This window comes from Ovis aries, chromosome 2, assembly GCF_016772045.2.
Source record: "Ovis aries strain OAR_USU_Benz2616 breed Rambouillet chromosome 2, ARS-UI_Ramb_v3.0, whole genome shotgun sequence".
In the NCBI taxonomy this organism is placed as follows: domain Eukaryota; kingdom Metazoa; phylum Chordata; class Mammalia; order Artiodactyla; family Bovidae; genus Ovis; species Ovis aries.
In genome coordinates, this window is record NC_056055.1 from 186,487,547 (window position 1) to 186,506,308 (window position 18,762).

The 18,762-nt window shown below is 43.4% G+C and overlaps 1 pseudogene; it reads left to right on the top strand.

Annotated features, from left to right (window-relative positions):
• Positions 1 to 3,393: 3,393 nt before the first annotated feature.
• On the top strand, positions 3,394 to 5,087 carry LOC106990906 (ubiquitin-conjugating enzyme E2 N-like; annotated as a pseudogene).
• Positions 5,088 to 18,762: the final 13,675 nt, after the last annotated feature.

Sequence of the window (18,762 nt, forward strand, 5' to 3'; positions counted from 1 at the left end):
TTATACAGTGGAAGTGACAAATAGATTCAAGGGATTAGATCTGATAGACAGAGTGCCTGAAGAACAATGGGTGGAAGTTCACAACATTGTACAGAAGGCAGTGATCAAGACCATCCCCAAGAAAAAGAAAAGCAGAAAGGCAAAATGGCTGTCTGAGGAGGCCTTACAAACAGCTATGAAAATAGAGAAGTGAAAGGCAAAGGAGAAAAGGAAAGATATACCCATTTGAATGCAGAGTTCCAAAGAATAGCAAGGAGAGCTAAGAAAGCCTTCCTCGGTGATCAATGCAAAGAAATAGAGGAAAACAGAATGGGAAAGACTAGAGATCTCTTCAAGAAAATTAGAGATATCAAGGGAAGATTTCATGCAACAATGGACACAATAAAGGACAGAAATGGTATGGACCTAACAGAAGCAGGAGATATTAAGAAGAGGTGGCAAGAATACACAGGAGAACTATATAAAAAAAAAGATCTTCATGACCGATAACCATGATGGTGTGATCACTCACATAGAGCCAGACATGCTGGAATGTGAAGTCAAGTGGGCCTTAGGAAGCATCACTATGAACAAAGCCAGAGGAGCTGGTGGAAGTCCAGGTGAGCTATTTCAAATCCTAAAAGATGACGCTGTTACAGTATTGCACTCAGTATGCCAGCAAATTTGGAAAAGTCAGGAGTGGCCGCAGGACTGGAAGAGGTCAGTTTTCATTCCAATCCCAAAGAAGGGCAATGCCAGAGAATGTTCAAACTACCGCCCAACTGCACTCATTTCACACACCAGCAAAGTAATGCTCGAAATTCTCCAAGACAGGCTTCACCAGTATGTGAACCATGAACTTCCAGATGTTCAAGCTGAATTTAGAACAGGCAGAGGAACCAGAGATCAAATTGCCAACATCCGTTGGATCATTGAAAAAGCAGGAGAGTTCCAGATAAAAAATTTACCTCTGGCTCATTGATTACGCCAAAACCTTTGATTATGTGGATCACAACAAACTGTGGAAAATTCCTAAAGAGATGGGAATGCCAGACCACCTGACCTGCCTCCTGAGAAATCTGTATGCAGGTCAAGAAGCAACAGTTAGAACCAGACATAGAACAATGGACTGGTTCCAAATTGGGAAAGGAGTACATCAATGCTGTATACTGTCACCCTGCTTATTTAACTTCTATGCAGAGTACATCATGTGAAATGCCAGGCTGGATGAAGCACAAGCTGGCATCAAGATTGCCGGGAGAAGTATTAATAACCTCATATATGCAGATGACACCACCCTTATGGCAGAAAGTGAAGAGGAACTAAACAGCATCTTGATGAAAGAGAAAGAGAAGAGTGAAAAAGCTGTCTTAAAACTCAACTTTAAAAAAGCTGATATCATGGCATCTGATCCCATCATTTCATGGCAAATAGATGGGGAAACAATGGAGTAAGAGACTTTATTTCCTTGGGCTCCAAAAATCACTGCAGATGGTGACTGAAGCCATGAAAGATGCTTGTTCTTTGGAAGAAAAGCTATCCTCAACCTAGACAGCATATTAAGAAGAGAGATATTACTTTGCTGACAAGGATCCATCTAGTCAAAGCTATGGTTTTTCCAGTAGTCATGTATGAAAGTGAGTGTTGGGCTATAAAGAAAGCTGAGCCCTGAAGAATCGATGCTTTTGAACTGTGGTGTTGGAGAAAACTCTTGAGAGCCCCTTGAACTGCAAGGAGATCCAACGAGTCAATCCTAAAGGAGATCAGTCCTGAACATTCACTGGAAGCAGTGATGCTGAAGCTGAAACTAGCATACTTTGGCCACGTGATGCAAAGAATCGACTCATTGGAAAAGACTCTAATGTTGGAAAAGATTGAAGGTGGTAGGAGAAGGTGACGACAGAGGATAAGATGATTGGATGGCATCACTGACTCAATGGACATGAGTTTGAGCAAGCTCCAGGAGTTGGTGATGGACAGGGAGGGGTGGTGTGCTGCAGTCCATAGGGTCGCAAAGAGTCGGACACGACTAAGCGACTGAAATGAACTGGACTGTTATAACTACATATAAAATGATACATAAATCTTAAAAAATGATACAAACCCACACCTCCTGCTTGGTAAGCAGATTCTTTACCACTGAACCACCAAGGAAGCCCATAAAGTAACTATATGCCAAGAAAAATTAATCTTTTGTAAAAATCTGAGAGTGGAATGTGCCTGGTTCACCAGCTCTGAGACTTGAAGGACGTGTCTGAGCCTGCATGTCCTCATCACCAAAATGCCGTCCTTCTCTCCTCTCCTGTGCTGCTGCGGCTGGGACTCTGAAACCACGTTTCTGCATCGCCAGCATCAGCCCATGAGGGCACTGAGGGAGGGTGCAGGGCTGAAGGGGAGGATTGGACTTGTCCCCCCATGTCTGCTTTATGTTCCAGCAGCACCGTTTCACCCCCGCAGCCAGAGATCCTTCCCACAGCAACAGTGGGATCCACTTTGCAGTTTTCTAGCCCCCATAGAACTAGCCTCTTGGTGCTTTATCTCAGAGACTCCAGCTCCACACTGGCAGCATCTCCTACACTTCAGGGACCCGAGCGTCAGCCCCATGGGGCTTCTCTTCCAGCTAAATTAACTAATTGAAATTACTAAGTTTTAATAATCTAATCTCGTCCATCAATTCCCCTGCCCTAGGGTGCTAGAAGCTTCCAGCAGTTATTACCTTGTCAATAACTTAGTTTCCTTCTTACTTTTTCAGTTCCCTAATTAACAATTTTATATCTGGTTTAGCACTTTTAAATGAATTTCTGATATAAATAAGGATTATGACTTCTATACCCTAACAGGTCCTGACTGATCCTTCAGGGTATTGAAACATACTTCTTATGGGTATGAGGATTAAATTAAACAGCTCTTACATGATGCCAGGCATGTACAACATCTTCAATTCACATTAGTCCTGTCCTTCCTTCTGGAACACTGTTGAATCATATGGTGCCAACCTGTTTTCAAAAATCTTAATTTTTTCCCTATGGTTGTTGTTCTCACAGAACAACACTCAATCGTGTCTGACTCTTTGCAATCCCGAGGACTCCAGCACACCAGGCTCCCTTGTCCTTCACTATCTCCCGGAGCTTGCTCAAACTCTTGTCCATTGAGTCGATGATGCCATCCAACCATCGCACCCTCTGTTGCCGCCTGCTCTCCTGCCTTCAATCTTTCCCAGCATTTTGCTTACTGAAATGTCTCAAAGTACAGGTTTGGAGACAAATAGACTTGTGCTTAATCCCAGCTTTGCTGCTTACTGTGTAACATTGGACAGTTTCCTTCATGTTTTGAAGCCTCATCTAACAAGTGTAAATGATAAGAACAGCACCTCCAGAGTTGCCCTAAGGGTCACGTGACTAATGTTTGTCGACTATGTCGGGCACAGAGCAGCAGTTAAAAACTTAGACCTGTTATGGTTTAAGTCCCCTCAACCATTACACGCTTTCCAACTGCCTCTCCTTCCTAAACACACTTCCCAGATGAGTGTCTGTTAAGTACTTTATGCCCAGGCAGGATGCAATGCTGCACCCAAGGTCTGACCAGAGCAGAGAGGGCAGGTCATGACTTCTTCGAAATGCTCTGCTCTCTATGACGGGAACTGAAATCTCAGTCTGTGACCACTTTATTCGTTTGCACCCCCAGTGTAGCAATACTCTTGTATCCATCTAGGTTACTTGGGAGCAACAGAAAATATTTAGAGCTGAATTATGCAAATCAAAAAAATAGTCAACACACACTGGAATTCTTAGAAGATGGTGATGACACTTTTAAGTCTTCCCAAATTGTCCCACAGAGAAACAAATGCCCACAGGCAATATCTATAGCAAAAAATACATGATACGGTCTCTCCAATGATCTCCTGATATGAGGGCTTGGGAACAACCCAACAGTAGCTACAAGAACTGGATGGGGTCTACTTCTGTGTAGGAGGAAGCATAAGGAGGCAACTGGACCTCCAATGGCCCGCAGTCACTAGGCTAACTAATTGGAAAGCACTGTGGGCCAGTCTGAGAACTAGGAAGGCTTTGAAGGATCCAATAGGGGGGCGAGCACACTGGTCCATGTGGGAGAGCTGATAGCACTGGAGCAGCATAGGCCCTTATACTTATGAAATGTAATGAATGAAAGTTCTTTTCCAAAACAAAGATCTAGACTAAGAAGAAACAGACAGCAGTAGAATCCAGATTGAGCTGAATAAGGACAGTAAAAGGAAAGAAAAAAAAAAGTCCAGATAAAAATAGAGGAGGGGAACAGAACACTCAGATCTCCAAGGGTGTGAGACCATGTTTTTATCACTTTGTGAAAACAACATTAGAGGGACCTGCAGGGAGAGGAGGGGCTTCCCCAGAGGTTCAGCGGTAAAGAATTCACCTGCAGTATGGGAGACCCAGGTTCGATCCCTCGGTCAGGAAGATCCCCTGGAGGAGGTCATGGCAACCCACTCCAGTACTCTGGTCTGGAGAATCCCATGGACAGAGGAGTCTGGCAGGCTACAGCGCATGGGGTCACCAAGCGTCAGACATGACGGAAACTGCTGAGCATGAGCACACACATGCAGGAAGAGGAGACAGAGACCTGGCTTGGGATCTGACAGGATGGCTACGATGCCCTAGGGATTGTTGAGGAAACCCATCGCTTGCTGGCTGGACCAGTTCCTGGCATCAAAGCAGAACCAGATGAGAGCAATCAATGTCTGTTATTTTAATGTGGCCATTGCTGGCCCCAGGGTTCCCCTTTGAAGGAGGGACATTTAAATGTGAACTGTTCCTTCCAGAAGAATAGCCAATGGCAGCCCCTAAAGTATGTTTCATGACCAAAATTTAGCATCCTAATGTAGACAAGTTGGGAAGAATATGTTTAGATACTCTGAGTAGTCCCCAGCCCTGCAGATCTGTACTGTTCTTTCTGTCATCATCCTGGCTTTGTTAAGTGCTTCCAGTCCAGATGATCCATTAGTAAATGATGCGTCTCAGCAGTGAAAGACTTGACAAAGCTCAAGCCTTAGAAGCAGCTAGAGCATGGACTTGGCTTGGACTCGGCTACACGCCAACATGAATAACATTTAAATTAATTGGATCATCAAGTCTGCATCACTTCTCCTGTTCTGCTATAATGTCTTTCTTTTTGGTTTGATTTTAATGAACACATCTGCCTTCTTAGAGCAGTAAGCAGTGTGTCAGTCTCAAAATCTGAAGGTCCTGAGTTCAAGCCTCAGAGAGGGCAGTTTGTTTGGGCTTACCTGATAGATCAGTTGGTAAAGAATCAACCTGCAGTGAAGGAGACCTGGGTTTGGTCCCTGGGTTGGGAAGATCCCCTGGAGAAGGGAAAGGCTACTCATTCCAGTATTCTGGCCTAGAGAATTCCATGGACTGCAGAGTCCATGGGGTCACAAACAGTCAGACACGACTGAGTGAATTTCATTTTACTCTAATGGACACAGTCTTAGAAACATTGCAGATTAAAAGCCCAGACACCTTTTATCCTTTGGTGATTAAATGCACATTAGCATACCTGTGTCTTGTCCTGACTCACTGCTGTAAAGCATGAGCAGAGGCTAGAAAGACACCGAGATTGTTGTGAAACATTTCAAAGCCGTGTGCCTCTCTTTAATTCATCTATCCATCACTGTTTAAGTATAAAGCACTGTGAATGAAGGGAATGGCCAGGGTTTGTTGCCAAGGTAATGGGTGTTTTTCTCTATTACTTTTTGAGCTTGTGAGAGTAATTTTATTTTAATTTTATCGACTCCTTCCCTTTAATAGTGATTCAATTGCACTGGTTAAACAGCTAACCATCCTTTAGAATATGCTCTCTATTGATTTAGTTGCCACAGATGGATAGGCTTGATTGTTTGAACCAAAATGGGAACACCAAATAAACATCACAGCTCTCACCAATAACACTATGACTTTGCTGTCAAGTGTGGACTCCACCTTTCATGTAAAAGCTTGTGACCATATAGTATGATTGTTTGGAAACTTTGGTAAGTCTTATGTTTTAGTAAAATATTTTTGTTATTCTAAAAAAAAAAAAAAAAAAAGAGGAAACTCTACAAGGATGAAGCCAAAAAAGATATTCTGATGCACACAGTCTAAAAAGAAGAAAAATGCATTGCATATAGAAAGTGAGCTATAGAAAAAAGTCAGTCCAAATCCCATAGGATAATTCTGAAGAAACAAGAGAATGAGAAGAATTTCAGAGAAAAAATATCCCCCAGAGACAATAAAACATACCAGAAAGATATGTATGCAAGAGATAGAAATTATAACCTAATGTTAAAAAACAAGCTAAAATGTATTATGAAAATGATTAAAAGTTATTTAATAAAAATATAAATTCAAATCAGAAAATCTTATAAATGAGGTGACTGGAAACTAGGAAGCTTCGAAAAGAAGAGTGACAGAATTCAGAACATACTAGAGAAAATAAAGTATTATTTTTAAATGAAGTCTAAAATTAAGAAATACAAAAAAGAGCAACACAATAATGCCTTAAGACAAATACAAAATGGAAAGGAAGACATATTTTAAAAATATTTTTAAAGAGATAGAAAGGATTGAGAGAAAAACAATAGAGACCGCCATGGTGGTTCAGTGGTTAAGAATCCGCCTGCCAATGCAGGGGACACAGGTTCAATCCCTGGTCAGGGAACTGAGGTCCCACCTGCCTCAGAGCACTAAGCCCAAGTGCTGCAACAAGGGAAGCCGTAGTGATGAGAAGTTCGAACACCATAGCTAGAGAGTAGCTTCTGCTCATCGTAACTAGAGAAAGCCCATATGCAGCTACAAGAAACCAGTGCAGCCAGAAAGAAAGTTTAAAAGCAAAAATGATAGATAATAAAGGTAAGCAAAGATACAACATATGTATAATAAGGGGCTTTTCAAGACATGCATGAAAGCAAAGGAAAAAAAACACAAAGACTAAAGCATGTAACTTAAGATAACATTCCTGAAGTAAAAGAATTTGTGACTACATAGTATAAGAACATACCACAGTCCTAAAGAAAAAAATCTACATGGCCAGTAACAAGATGTATTCTGATAAAATTATGAGGCTTTATGAAAAAGTTATTTCAGGCATCCTGGCAAAAAGGCCAAGCTACTCAAAAGGGAATTATAGCCACATTGTCATCAGGATTTTTGACAGTAACGCTTCATGCCAGAAGACAACGGAGTAACTTACCTAACATATACAAAAAAAATAAGTCACGGATTTTACACCAATCTAATAAATCTCTATGTAACAAGACCAAAGAAAAGTGTTATGAACATAATAACTCAGGGAATACTGTTCTACAGCCCTTCCTGGGGGGCCATCTGAGGAATAAGCTTTCCCAAAACACTGGGAGTGTGTGATGAAGTAATAGGGATGAAATTTACCCTTCCACCTCAAACACCCAAAATACAAAACAAAATGTGAAACTGAACACTTAAACCATCGACCAGCCCTGTTACCCATCACCCAGTCTCGACTAACCTCTGTAAGTTCCCAGTTTCCTCTTCTATGAAAGGGAAGAATTGGCTGTCCTGACTTCTTACGGTTGCTGTGAGACAAATATCAGATTACACATGTCATGTGCTCACCACAGGCCCTGGCAGAGTGCTGCGTATCTAATAGAGATTAGCTTTATCCTTAACCTGTAGGCTGGGGAGATGGGAGGGTCACAGACACTGAGTAACTTGCCAAGGACACACAGCTAGAAAGTATCACTGAGTCTCTCTGTCTGGTCCGCAAGGAGGCTGCACACAATTTTATCACATGGCCTAGTGAGGTTCAGATAGGCTTTGTCTTGTGCATTTTCTTTGTATTTTGCTCACCAATATTTAAAGCCTGGCTTGAAAAAGACAAGCTGGCACAGGAAATTAAGAAGAAATGTCAGAGAACTTTCCATCTTGACTGTTCATCTCTTAATCTAGGCTGCCCTGGATGTCATAACAGGGGAATGACCAGAATCAAGTAAGGTCATAAGAGAAGTCGCTCAGTCGTGTCCGACTCTTTGTGACCCCGTGGACTGTAGCCCACCAGGCTCCTCCATCCATGGGATTTTCCAGGTAAGAATGCTGGAGTGGATTGTCATTTCCTTCTCCAGGAGATCTTCCCGACCCAGGAATTGAACCCGGGTCCCCCGCATTGCAGGCAGACCCTTTACTATCTGAGCCACCAGAGAAGCTAACAAAGGAATGAATGGACAATTAGCCTGGATACTGCAACATTGTCCAGGGTCCAGATCCACAGCAATGCTGGCTAAGGCCAGTCATAGTCACAGCTTCTGTTGCCCTGGAAATCCCAGGGAATTTTCTCCTCTGCTCTTCAGGAAATTCAATGGCTCTATGATACATGGGGTCATTTCCAATGTCAGAAATTATAACCAACCATAAAACATTTATTAAATCCAGGCAACAACCATCTCTGTTTATAAACATGTCAAGAAGGAAAGTGACTGCTCAGGGAAGCTTGCTGTAAAATCCAAAGCCAAACCCAGCTCGACCCTGTTCCTTCACTGGTCCCAGTTCCTGGGAGGATCCTCTAGCGTTTTTATGCACCGAGACTTTATGGGAATGACACAGGTTCCCGTCCCTTCTCTAGAACCGTCAGTACTGAAAGGTTCAAGTCTTCACCTTTGAACCCAATCGTGCCAAACTAAAAATAAGTATTACCTACTTGCTGCTGGGAAAATAAAAAGAAACATGCAGACATTTCCTTTTTTCCCCCAAATCAGGCACTGAAGACCCCAAAAGAGGGAAAATCATCTCTTGTGTTTAACTCAGCTCCAGAGGGATGTCCACCAGCCCAGCTCCATCCTTCCCCGCTTGGGTTTCTAATCATTCGTGTGTTCACTGGAGCAGCTTTCAATTTCCTCAAGAACTTTTCCTTTGTATTCAAAACTTGGTTGACTGTTTGGCATTAGAGGCCTACCTTTCAGCCTGTCTTGGCTTTCAACATGTCTTCCTCATTAAGCTTTACCATTTCTAGTGTTTTATTTGACTCTTCCTTTCACTTCAAAGCCATTGTAAGGTTATTCAGTTCAGTTCAGTCACTCAGTTGTGCCTGACTCTTTGTGACCCCATGGACTGCAACACGCCAGGCCTCCCTGTCCATCACCAACTCCTGGAGTTTACTCAAATTCATGTCCATTGAGTTGGTTATGTCATCCATCCATCTCATTCTCTGTCATCCCCTATTCCTCCCACCCTCAATCTTTCCCAGTATCAGAGTCTTTTCAAATGAGTCAGCTCTTCAAGTCAGGTGGCCAAAATATTGGAGTTTCAGCTTCAGCATCAGTCCTTCCAATGAACATTCAGGACTGATTTCCTTTAGGAAGGACTAGTTGGATCTCCTTGATGTCCAAGGGACTCTCAAGAGTCTTCTCCAACACCACAGTTCAAAAGCATTAATTCCTCAACATTCAGCTTTCTTTATAGTCCAACTGTCAAATCCATACATGTCTACTGGAAAAATCAAAGCTTTAACTACACAGACCTTTGTTGGCAAAGTAATGTCTCTGCTTTTTAATAAGCTGTCTAGGTTGGTCGTAACTTTTCTTCCAAAGAGCAAGCGTTTTTTCATTTCATGGCTGCAGCCACCATCTGCAGTGATTTTGGAGCCCAAAAAAATAAAGTCTCTTACTGTTTCCATTGTTGCTCCACATATTTGCCATGAAGTGATGGGACCAGATGCCATAATCTTAGTTTTCTGAATGTTGAGTTTTCAGCGAACTTTTTCATTCTCTTCTTTCTCTTTCATCAAAATGCTCTTTAGTTTCTCTTCACTTTATGCAATAATGGTGGTGTCATCTGCAATGGTAACCCACTCCAGTATTGTCGCCTGGAGAATCCCAGGGATGGGGGAGCCTGGTGGGCTGCCATCTATGGAGTCACACAGAGCCAGACACGACTGATGTGACTTAGCAGCAGCAGCATCTGCATATCTGAGGTTATTAATATTTCTCCCACAATCTTGATTCCAGCTTGTGCTTCATCCAGTCCAGCATTTCTCATGATATACTCTGCATATAAGTTAAATACGCAGGGTGACAATATACAGCCTTGACGTACTCCTTTCCCGATTTGGAACCAGTCTGTTGTTCCATGTCCAGTTCTAACTGTTGCTTCTTGACCTGCATACAGATTTCTCAAGAGGCAGGTCAGGTGGTCTGGTATTCCCATCTCTTTCAGAATTTTCCACAGACTGCTGTGATCCACACAGTCAAAGGCTTTGGCATAGTCAATTGAGCAGAAATAGATGTTTTTCTGGAACTCTCTTGCTTTTTTGATGATCCAACGGATGTTGGCTATTTGATCTCTGGTTCCTCTGCCTGTTCTAAATCCAGCTTGAACATCTGGAAGTTTATGGTTCATGTACTGTAGAAGCCTGTCTTGGAGAATTTTGAGCATTACTTTGCTAGCGTGTGAGATGAGTGCAATTGTGCGGTAGTTTGAACATTCTTTGGCATTGCCCTTCTTTGGGATTGGAATGAAAACTGACCTTTTCCAGTCCTGTGGCCACTGCTGAGTTTTTCAAATTTGATGGCTTGTTGAGTGAAGCACTTTCACAGCATCATCTTTTAGGATTTGAAATAGCTCACCTGGAATGCCATCACCTCCACTAGCTTTGTTCATAGTGATGCTTCCTAAAGCCCACTTGACTTTGAATTCCAGTGTGTCTGGTTCTAGGTAAGTGATCACACCATTTTGATTATCTGGGTAGTGAAGATCTTCCTGTATAGTTCTTCAGTGTATTCTTGCCACCTCTTCTTAATATCTTCTTCTTCTGTTAGGTCCATACCATTTCTGTGCTTTATCAAGCCCATCTTTGCATGTAAAGTTCCCTTGGTATCTCTAATTTTCTTGAAGAGATCTCTATTCTTTCCCATTCTATTGTTTTCCTCTATTTCTTTGCATTGATCACCGAGGAAGTTTTTCTTATCTCTCCTTGCCATTCTTTGAAACTCTGCATTCAAATGGGTATATCTTTCCTTTTCTCCTTTGCCTTTCACTTCTCTATTTTCATAGCTGTTTGTAAGGCCTCCTCAGACAGCCATTTTGCCTTTCTGCTTTTCTTTTTCTTGGGGATGGTCTTGATCACTGCCTTCTGTACAATGTTGTGAACCTCCACCCATAGTTCTTCAGGCACTCTGTCTATCAGATCTAATCCCTTGAATCTATTTGTCACTTCCACTGTATAATCATAAGGGATTTGATTTGTGTCATACCTGATTGGCCTGGTGGTTTTCCCTCCTTTTTTCAATTTAAGTCTGAATTTGGCAGTAAGGAGTTCATGATCTGAGCCACAGTCAGCTCCCAGTCTTGTTTTTGCTGACTGTATAGAGCTTCTCCATCTTTGGCTGCAAAGAATATAATCAATCTGATTTCAGTGTTGACCATCTGGTGATGTCCATGTGTAGAGTCTTCTCTTGTGTTGTTGGAAGAGGGTGTTTGCTATGACCAGTGCTTTCTCTTGGCAAAGCTCTATTAGCCTTTGCCCTGCTTCATTCTGTACTCCAAGGCCAAATTTGCCTGTTATTCCTGGTATTTCTTTACTTCCTACTTTTGCATTCCAGTCCCCTATAATGAAAAGGACATCTTTTTTGGGTGTTAGTTCTAGAAGGTCTTGCAGGTCTTCATAGAACCATTCAACTTCAACTTCTTCAGTGTTACTGGTCTGGGTATAGACTTGGATTACTGTGATATTGAATGGTTTACCTTTCAATATCAGAGATCATTCTGATTTTTCAAGAACAGAGATCTTTCTGGGTTTTTTGTTTGTTTGTTTGTTTGTTTGTTTGAGATTGTACCCAAGTACTGCATTTTGGAGTCTTTTTTGACTATGAGGGCTACTCCATTTCTTCTAAGGGATTCTTGCCCACAGTAGTAGATCTAATGGTCATCTGAGTTAAATTCACCCATTCCAGTCAATTTTAGTTTGCCGATTCTAAATTGTTGATGTTCACTCTTGCCATCTCCTGTTTGCCCACTTCCAATTTGCATTGATTCATGGACCTAACATTCCAGGTTTCTATGCAATATTGTTCTTCAAAGCATCAGATTTTACTTCTATCACCAGTCACATCCTCAACTGGCTGTTGTTTTTCCTTTGGCTCCATCTCTTCATTCTTTCTGGATTTATTTCTCCACTGATCTCCAGTAGCATATTGGGCACCTACCAACCTGAAGCATCATCTTTCAGTGTCCTATGTTTTTGCCTTTTCATACTGTTCGTGGGGTTCTGAAGGCAAAAATACTGAAGTGGTTTGCCATTCTCTTCTCTAGTGGACCACGTTTTGTCAGAACTCTCCACCATGACCTGTCCATCTTGGGTGGCCCTACATGGCATGGCTCATAGTTTCATTGAGTGAGACAAGGCTGTGATCCATGTGATCAGATTGGCTAGTTTTCTGTGATTGAGGTTTTCAGTCTGTCTGCCCTCTGATGGATAAGGATAAGAGGCTTATGGAAACTTCCTGATGGGAGAGATTGACTGAGGGAGAAACTGGGTCTTGTTTTGATGGATAGGGGCAAGCTCAGTAAATCTTTAATCCAATTTTCTGTTGAAGGGCAGGGCTGTGTTCCCTCCCTGTTATTTGACCTGAGGCCAAACTATGGTGGAGATAATGCAGATAATGGCGACCTCCTGCAAAAGGTCCCATGCACACACTGCTACACTCAGTGCTCCCAACCCTGCAGCAAGCTACTGCCAACCCATGCCTCTGCCAGAGACTTCTGAACACTCACGGGCAAGTCTGGGTCAGTCTCTTGTGGGGTCACTGCTTTTTCCTCTGGGTCCTGGTGCTCGCAAGTTTCTGTTTGTGCCCTCCAAGAGTCTGTTTCCCCCGTCCTGTGTAAGTTCTGGTGGCTCTATGGTGGGTTAATGGTGACCTCCTCCAAGAGGGCTTATGCCGTACCCGGGTCTACTGCACCCAGAGCCCCTGCCCCTGCAGCAGTCCACTGCTGACCCATATATCCTCAGGAGACACCCAAGCACAGTTCTGTCTCAGGCTCTATAGTGGTATTAATTGGCCAAATTTCGATATTGTTGTGTCCTGGGGAATAGGTAGGACCAAGGAAAGAGAGACTGGGAAACAGCCAGTTGATGGAGGAGTCAGAACACACACATTTATTGATTATATTTGCCATCTTATATGCACATGGTTCATGGTGCCCCAGACAAGTATACAGTAGTAACATCAAAGATCATTGATCACAGGTCACCATAGCAAATATAATAATGATGATAAAGTTTGAAATGTTGCAAAGATTACCAAAATTTGACACAGAGGCATGAAGTACACAAATACTGTTGGAAAAACAGCACTGGCAGTCTTGCTCGACAGGGTTGCCACAAACATTCAGTTTGCTAAAAAAAAAAGAAAAGAAAAGAAAAGAAAAGCACAATAAAACAAACTACAGTAAAACAAGGTACGCCTGTACTATGCACTGGATGCTACGAAGGATAAAAAGATGAAAAGTACAAAACCTTCTTCCTCAAGGAATTCAGGCTTTGTTTGGGAGAAAAAATATAAATCTTTGGAAATGTCAACCAAGAAATAAGATTTAAAACTTTTCTCTTCTAGTTTATTGAGATATAGCTGACACACAGTACTGTGTAATTTTAAGGTGTATGGCATAATGATTTACATATGTCATGAAATGATTAGCAAGGTCAGTTCAGTGAACACCCGTTATCTCATATAAACATAAAATTGAAGAAATAGAAAAAAATTCTTTTCCTGTGATAAGATCTCTTAGGATTTAATCTCTTAACAGCTCTCATGCATAACACACAGAAGTGCTGATTAAACTAATCATGGTGTACATTACATCCCTTACTTACTTATCTTACAACTGAAAATTTGTACCTTTTGACTACCTTCATCCAGTTCCCTCAACCCCGCCTCTGGTAACCGCAAATCTGATCTCTTTTTCTATGAGTTTGTCTGTGTTTGAAGTATAATTGACCTGAAACACGATGTTAGTTCCTGTTACACAGCATTGTGATTTGATATTTCTATACATTTCAAAGTGATCACCAAGATAAGTCTAATTACCATGTCATTATAAAAAGATATTACATAATTATTGACTATATTCTCCACACCGTACATTTTATACCTGTGACTCATTTACTTTGTAACTGAGGGTTTGTACCTCTTAATCCCCCTCACTTACTCCCCCTCACCCCTCCCACTGGCAGCCACCTATTTGTTCTTTGTATCTGTGACTCTGTTCCTGTTTTGTTATGTTTGTTCATTTGTTTCAGATTCCACATATAAGTGAAATCATATAGTATTTGTCTTCCTCTGTTTGACTTATTTCATTCAGCATAATATCCTCTAGGTCCATCCATGTTGCTGCAAATATCAAGATTTCATTCTCTTTTTCAAGGCTGAGTAATATTCCATTATATATATGTGTGTGTGTGTGTGTGTGTGTGTGTGTGTATACACACCACATCTTCTTTATCCATTCATCTGTTGATGGGCACTTAGCCATGTCTTGTAAATAATGCTTCTATGAACATTGGGATGCATGTATGTTTTCTAATAGTATTTTTTTCCTTTGGATAAATACACAGCAGTGAGATTTCTGGGTCAAGGGTAGCTCTATTTCTAATTTTTGAAGGAATCTCCATACTGTTTCCCATAGTGACTGCAGCAGTTTATATTACCATCAGTGGTAGTAAGTGTTCCTCTTTCTCCACATACTCACCAACACTTGTTACTTGTCTTATTGATAATAGTCCTTCTGACAGGTAGGAGGTGATGTCTCACTGTGGTTTTAATTTGCATTTCCCTGATGATTAGTGATGTTGAGCATCTTTTTCTGTCCCCGTTGGCCATCTGTATGTCTTCTTTGGAAAAATGTCTGTTCACATTTTCTGCCCATTTTTTAGTTGGGTTGTTTGAGTTTTGTTTTTGTGTTTGTGTTTTTGGCTACGCTGTGCAGCATACAGAATCTTAGTGCCCCATCCGGGGATTGAACCCATGTCCCCTGAAGTGGAAGCATGGAGTCTAAACCGCTGGACCACCAGGAAAGTCTGTAGTTGTTTGTTCTATTGATGTTGAGTTGCATGAGTTCTTCGTATATTTTGGATGTTAATTCTATATTGGCCAGCAACTTTACAGAATTCACTGATGAATTCGAGTAGGTTTTTGGTGGCATCTTTAGGGTGTTCTGTGTTTAGTATTATGTCACCTGCAGAGTGACAATTTTACTTATTCTTTTTCACTTGGATTCCTTTTATTTCTTTTCCATGCCTGATTGCTGTGGCTAGGAGTTCCAATACTATGTTGAATAAAAGTGGTGAGAGTGGGCATCCTTGTCTTGCTCCTGACCTTAGAGGAAATGCTTTGAGTTTTTCACCTTTGAGTGTGCTAGCTATGGGCTTGTCATATACAGCTTTTATTATATTGAGGTATGTTCCCTCTTTACCCACTTTATTGAGAGTTTGTTTTTGTTTTTTATCATAAGTGGATATTAAAGGGAGTAAATATAAATAACAAAGATGGCAAAGTGAAATCTAACAATGATGAAAACAGAATTAATTATCAGGTACTTTGCCTCTGCTCATCATAGCTCCTCACACTTGGGGCCCCAACCCTCCTCCTAGAGCCTCACCCCTGCCCCTATCTGCATCCTCAGACCAGTCCATTATGAGAAGCTGGTTTGTGAGCAGCCTGAGTTCCATCCTCTCCCTCTATCATGTGCCCATCCTATCCCTAGACCCTAGGAAGTAGGTACATTTCTGCCCATTTTACAGATGATGAAACTAAGGCCCATGGTGATTAAATAACTTCTCAAAACCCCCAATTCCATAAGTATCAGAACCTGGATCCCATCCCAGTGCTGTTTGACAGTCTGAGCTTCACCCGCACACTTGGTCTACCCATACTGGGAGGCATTTGGTGGGAATTACACCAGGGTGTAAGGCAGCATTTCTGCCCTTGGGGATTGTAATCCATTTGAAGGGAAGAGTATTTGCTCACCTGGAACAGTTGGTATCATGCAAGTGCAAATATGTGTGTTGAGTGCAAACAACAGAAACCCAACTCTGGCTGCCAGGGATCTCAAAATCGAGAGGAAGGTGGGAGAAAAAAGCTCAGGAAATGGCCAGGAGCCAAAGGAGGCTGAAAGCCTAAAGCACAGCCAGTCATACCCCCAGCTCCTCTGGGCAAGGTCCGCCTCACTGCGGCTGGTCTCTAGGACTGCTGTGCTCACCTCTAGCCATTGCCATGGGGAACGGTGTCCAACTCTCCCTTTGAACGATGTCACCACTTAAGATTATGAATAGCAGTGTCTTTCTGGACAAGCCTGGTCAACATGCCAAGGAGCTTGATGAGGGTACATCTGCCCTCTTCAGCTTTCAGAGTGGAGTGGCTTATATCCTGCCAGTATCACATAAAGGGGCCTTCCTCTCAAATAGGATGGGCAGGGGAAAATATGCTGGGCAGTTTTCTCCCCATCCCAATAACAGTATCCCCTGCAGTAAGATAAAGCTAAAGAGTACTCTGGACACTGTGGGGTCTAGTTGTCTAAAGGAAGAGCCCAGATGAGCACTGAAAGAACTCAAGAGGTCGTCACAGAAGAGGTGTGTCTTGACATTGGCCTCATAGAGAGGATGTGGCCCTTGCTCTGGCCCCGACACTTGGTCTAATCCGGACAGTCGTCTTCTAGGTGACTGTGTTGCCATGTCATTTTCACAAGTCCACCAGCCCCTGGCAATGAGTTGAGAGCCAGGCCTGCCCAACTTCTAGCTCTCCCAACCATCTTGCTGGCCATCTTCACTGGCTCCATTTCACAGATGAGGAAACTGAAGCTTAGAAAGATCACATGTGTGGGGTGGAGGAGACTGATGTGGGAACTCAGGCCTGTTCGACCAGGAACCCCCCCACCTACATTCTTTGCCAGAAGCCTGTCGCCTCCCAGCATGGCTGAGAAGTAGCAGGAACACTACACTTCACTCCTTCCTGCTCAATGCTTTGCTCAGGAATTTTTGTATCTTTCACGCCAACGCTATGAGAGCTAGGGCCGTGTGATCACCCCTTTGAGTAGCCGAGGAATTTCTAAGGCCAAGGTCAACCAGCTTTCGCAGCCTGGTGCCGGCTTTCTGGCCTCATCCAGCCTGAAAGCTGCCTTCCTCCCCGTGACCCTGCTGCTGGAGGCTGTGGGGTAGAGTGGCTTGGGGAACAGATCCCATTAAGATGTGTCCATCCTCAGAGTGTAAGCCCACACCGGGCCTGTCCCCGGAACCCAGTGGTCAAAAGCGCTGAGGGAACATGTCTAGGGGAACAATATGTATTGATGACTCTGGCAGCGGCAGCTGGCAGGCTCTGGCGGTGGTTTCGTCTGGGGTTTGAGGTGGGTTTTACTTGGATGCCAAAGCCCAGTTACTCATCATTCTTGCTCTACCTGGGCCCCTGGGCTGCCTGAGGCCCAGTAGGAACAGCTCCACAGCCCAGATGGCCTGTCCCCCTGGTCACTCTCCTCCTGGGAGTGACTGATGTCAAGGTCCTGACTGGGCCTGGACTGGCCTGAAACCCCTCCAAAGGCTGGGACAGAGGCCTGGACACTGGGCTCAGACCTTCCAGCCCTGGAGGCAGCGGGCATCCTTCTTTATACAGGGCACATACACCTGAGAACTTTCTAGAGAAGACTGCATTCTTGCTTCATTACTGGCCACCTACCTGTCACTCCAAAGACTCTCTCTGTATATTACACAGACTTTACATGCACACCCAGAGCCAGGTCACCTTCTGCCTGTCACCACCTCAGTCACCTCAGTCGTCTGAGTGTTAAGAGATCTCAAGCCAGTCCTGGTTCAGCCACCAAGGCACGGCCTTTCATGTCCCCTCTCAGTATCTCCAACTGTATGATGAGGAGACTGGACATGTCGGCCTCTTGGTCTGCACAGCTTCACGCCTTCTGGATCTCACCTGTCTTCTGCTCCAGCCACCTGGGTACCTGTGAGGACCAGCTCTGAGTTCTCATCCACGGAGCATTCTTTGTCTGGTGGCCACACAGTTACAATAGGAAATGGTGGGATGCAGGGGCCTAAGGATAAGTCCCCCGCCTCCCTCCCCCAGGAGGAGTATGTGCCACTTCTTGAAGCCAGGACCCAGGGGTCTGTCATCAATCCCATCCAAGCATCCATTCTCCACTCCAGCCCATACCCTCTCCTCTCCATCGCTCCATCTCCCAAGGGTCATACTGTTACCAAAAGGGATGTGGGGGAGATGGGGAGGTCCAGCCACTTGCCACTCAAAAGCCAGTAAACAGGCCAGATTGGTGGAAACTTTGCTTTATTTCAGATGCTGGCAACCAGAGGCGGCAGGGTGGCAGACATCTGTCCAAGGGCTGATCCCCATCCCCCAACAAGCAGGGGGTGACAGCTCTTTAGATGGGGCGAGGGTAGGGTGTCACATGCAAAAGCAGCATAGTCATCTCTAACAGTCATCGTCAAACTGATCATCAGTGGTCTGACCAGCATCGTCTTGTTTGTTTCAGGTACGTTAATCTTCAGTTCCAGGGTCCATTTGTCCCCATTTCTTCGTGGTCCATTCTAAGAACTGTGGCAGCTCCTGTCCTGGGTCCAGTCTGGCCTCATGTAGCTAACTTCTGCACCTGGTGTTTTGGTATCTATAAGACAGCTCACAGGATACGGCGCAGAATATTATCTATAGCCCTTGAGAAAGAACTAAACATCCTTGACTGTGCTTAATGACTACAGTATTATTATTTAGCCTCC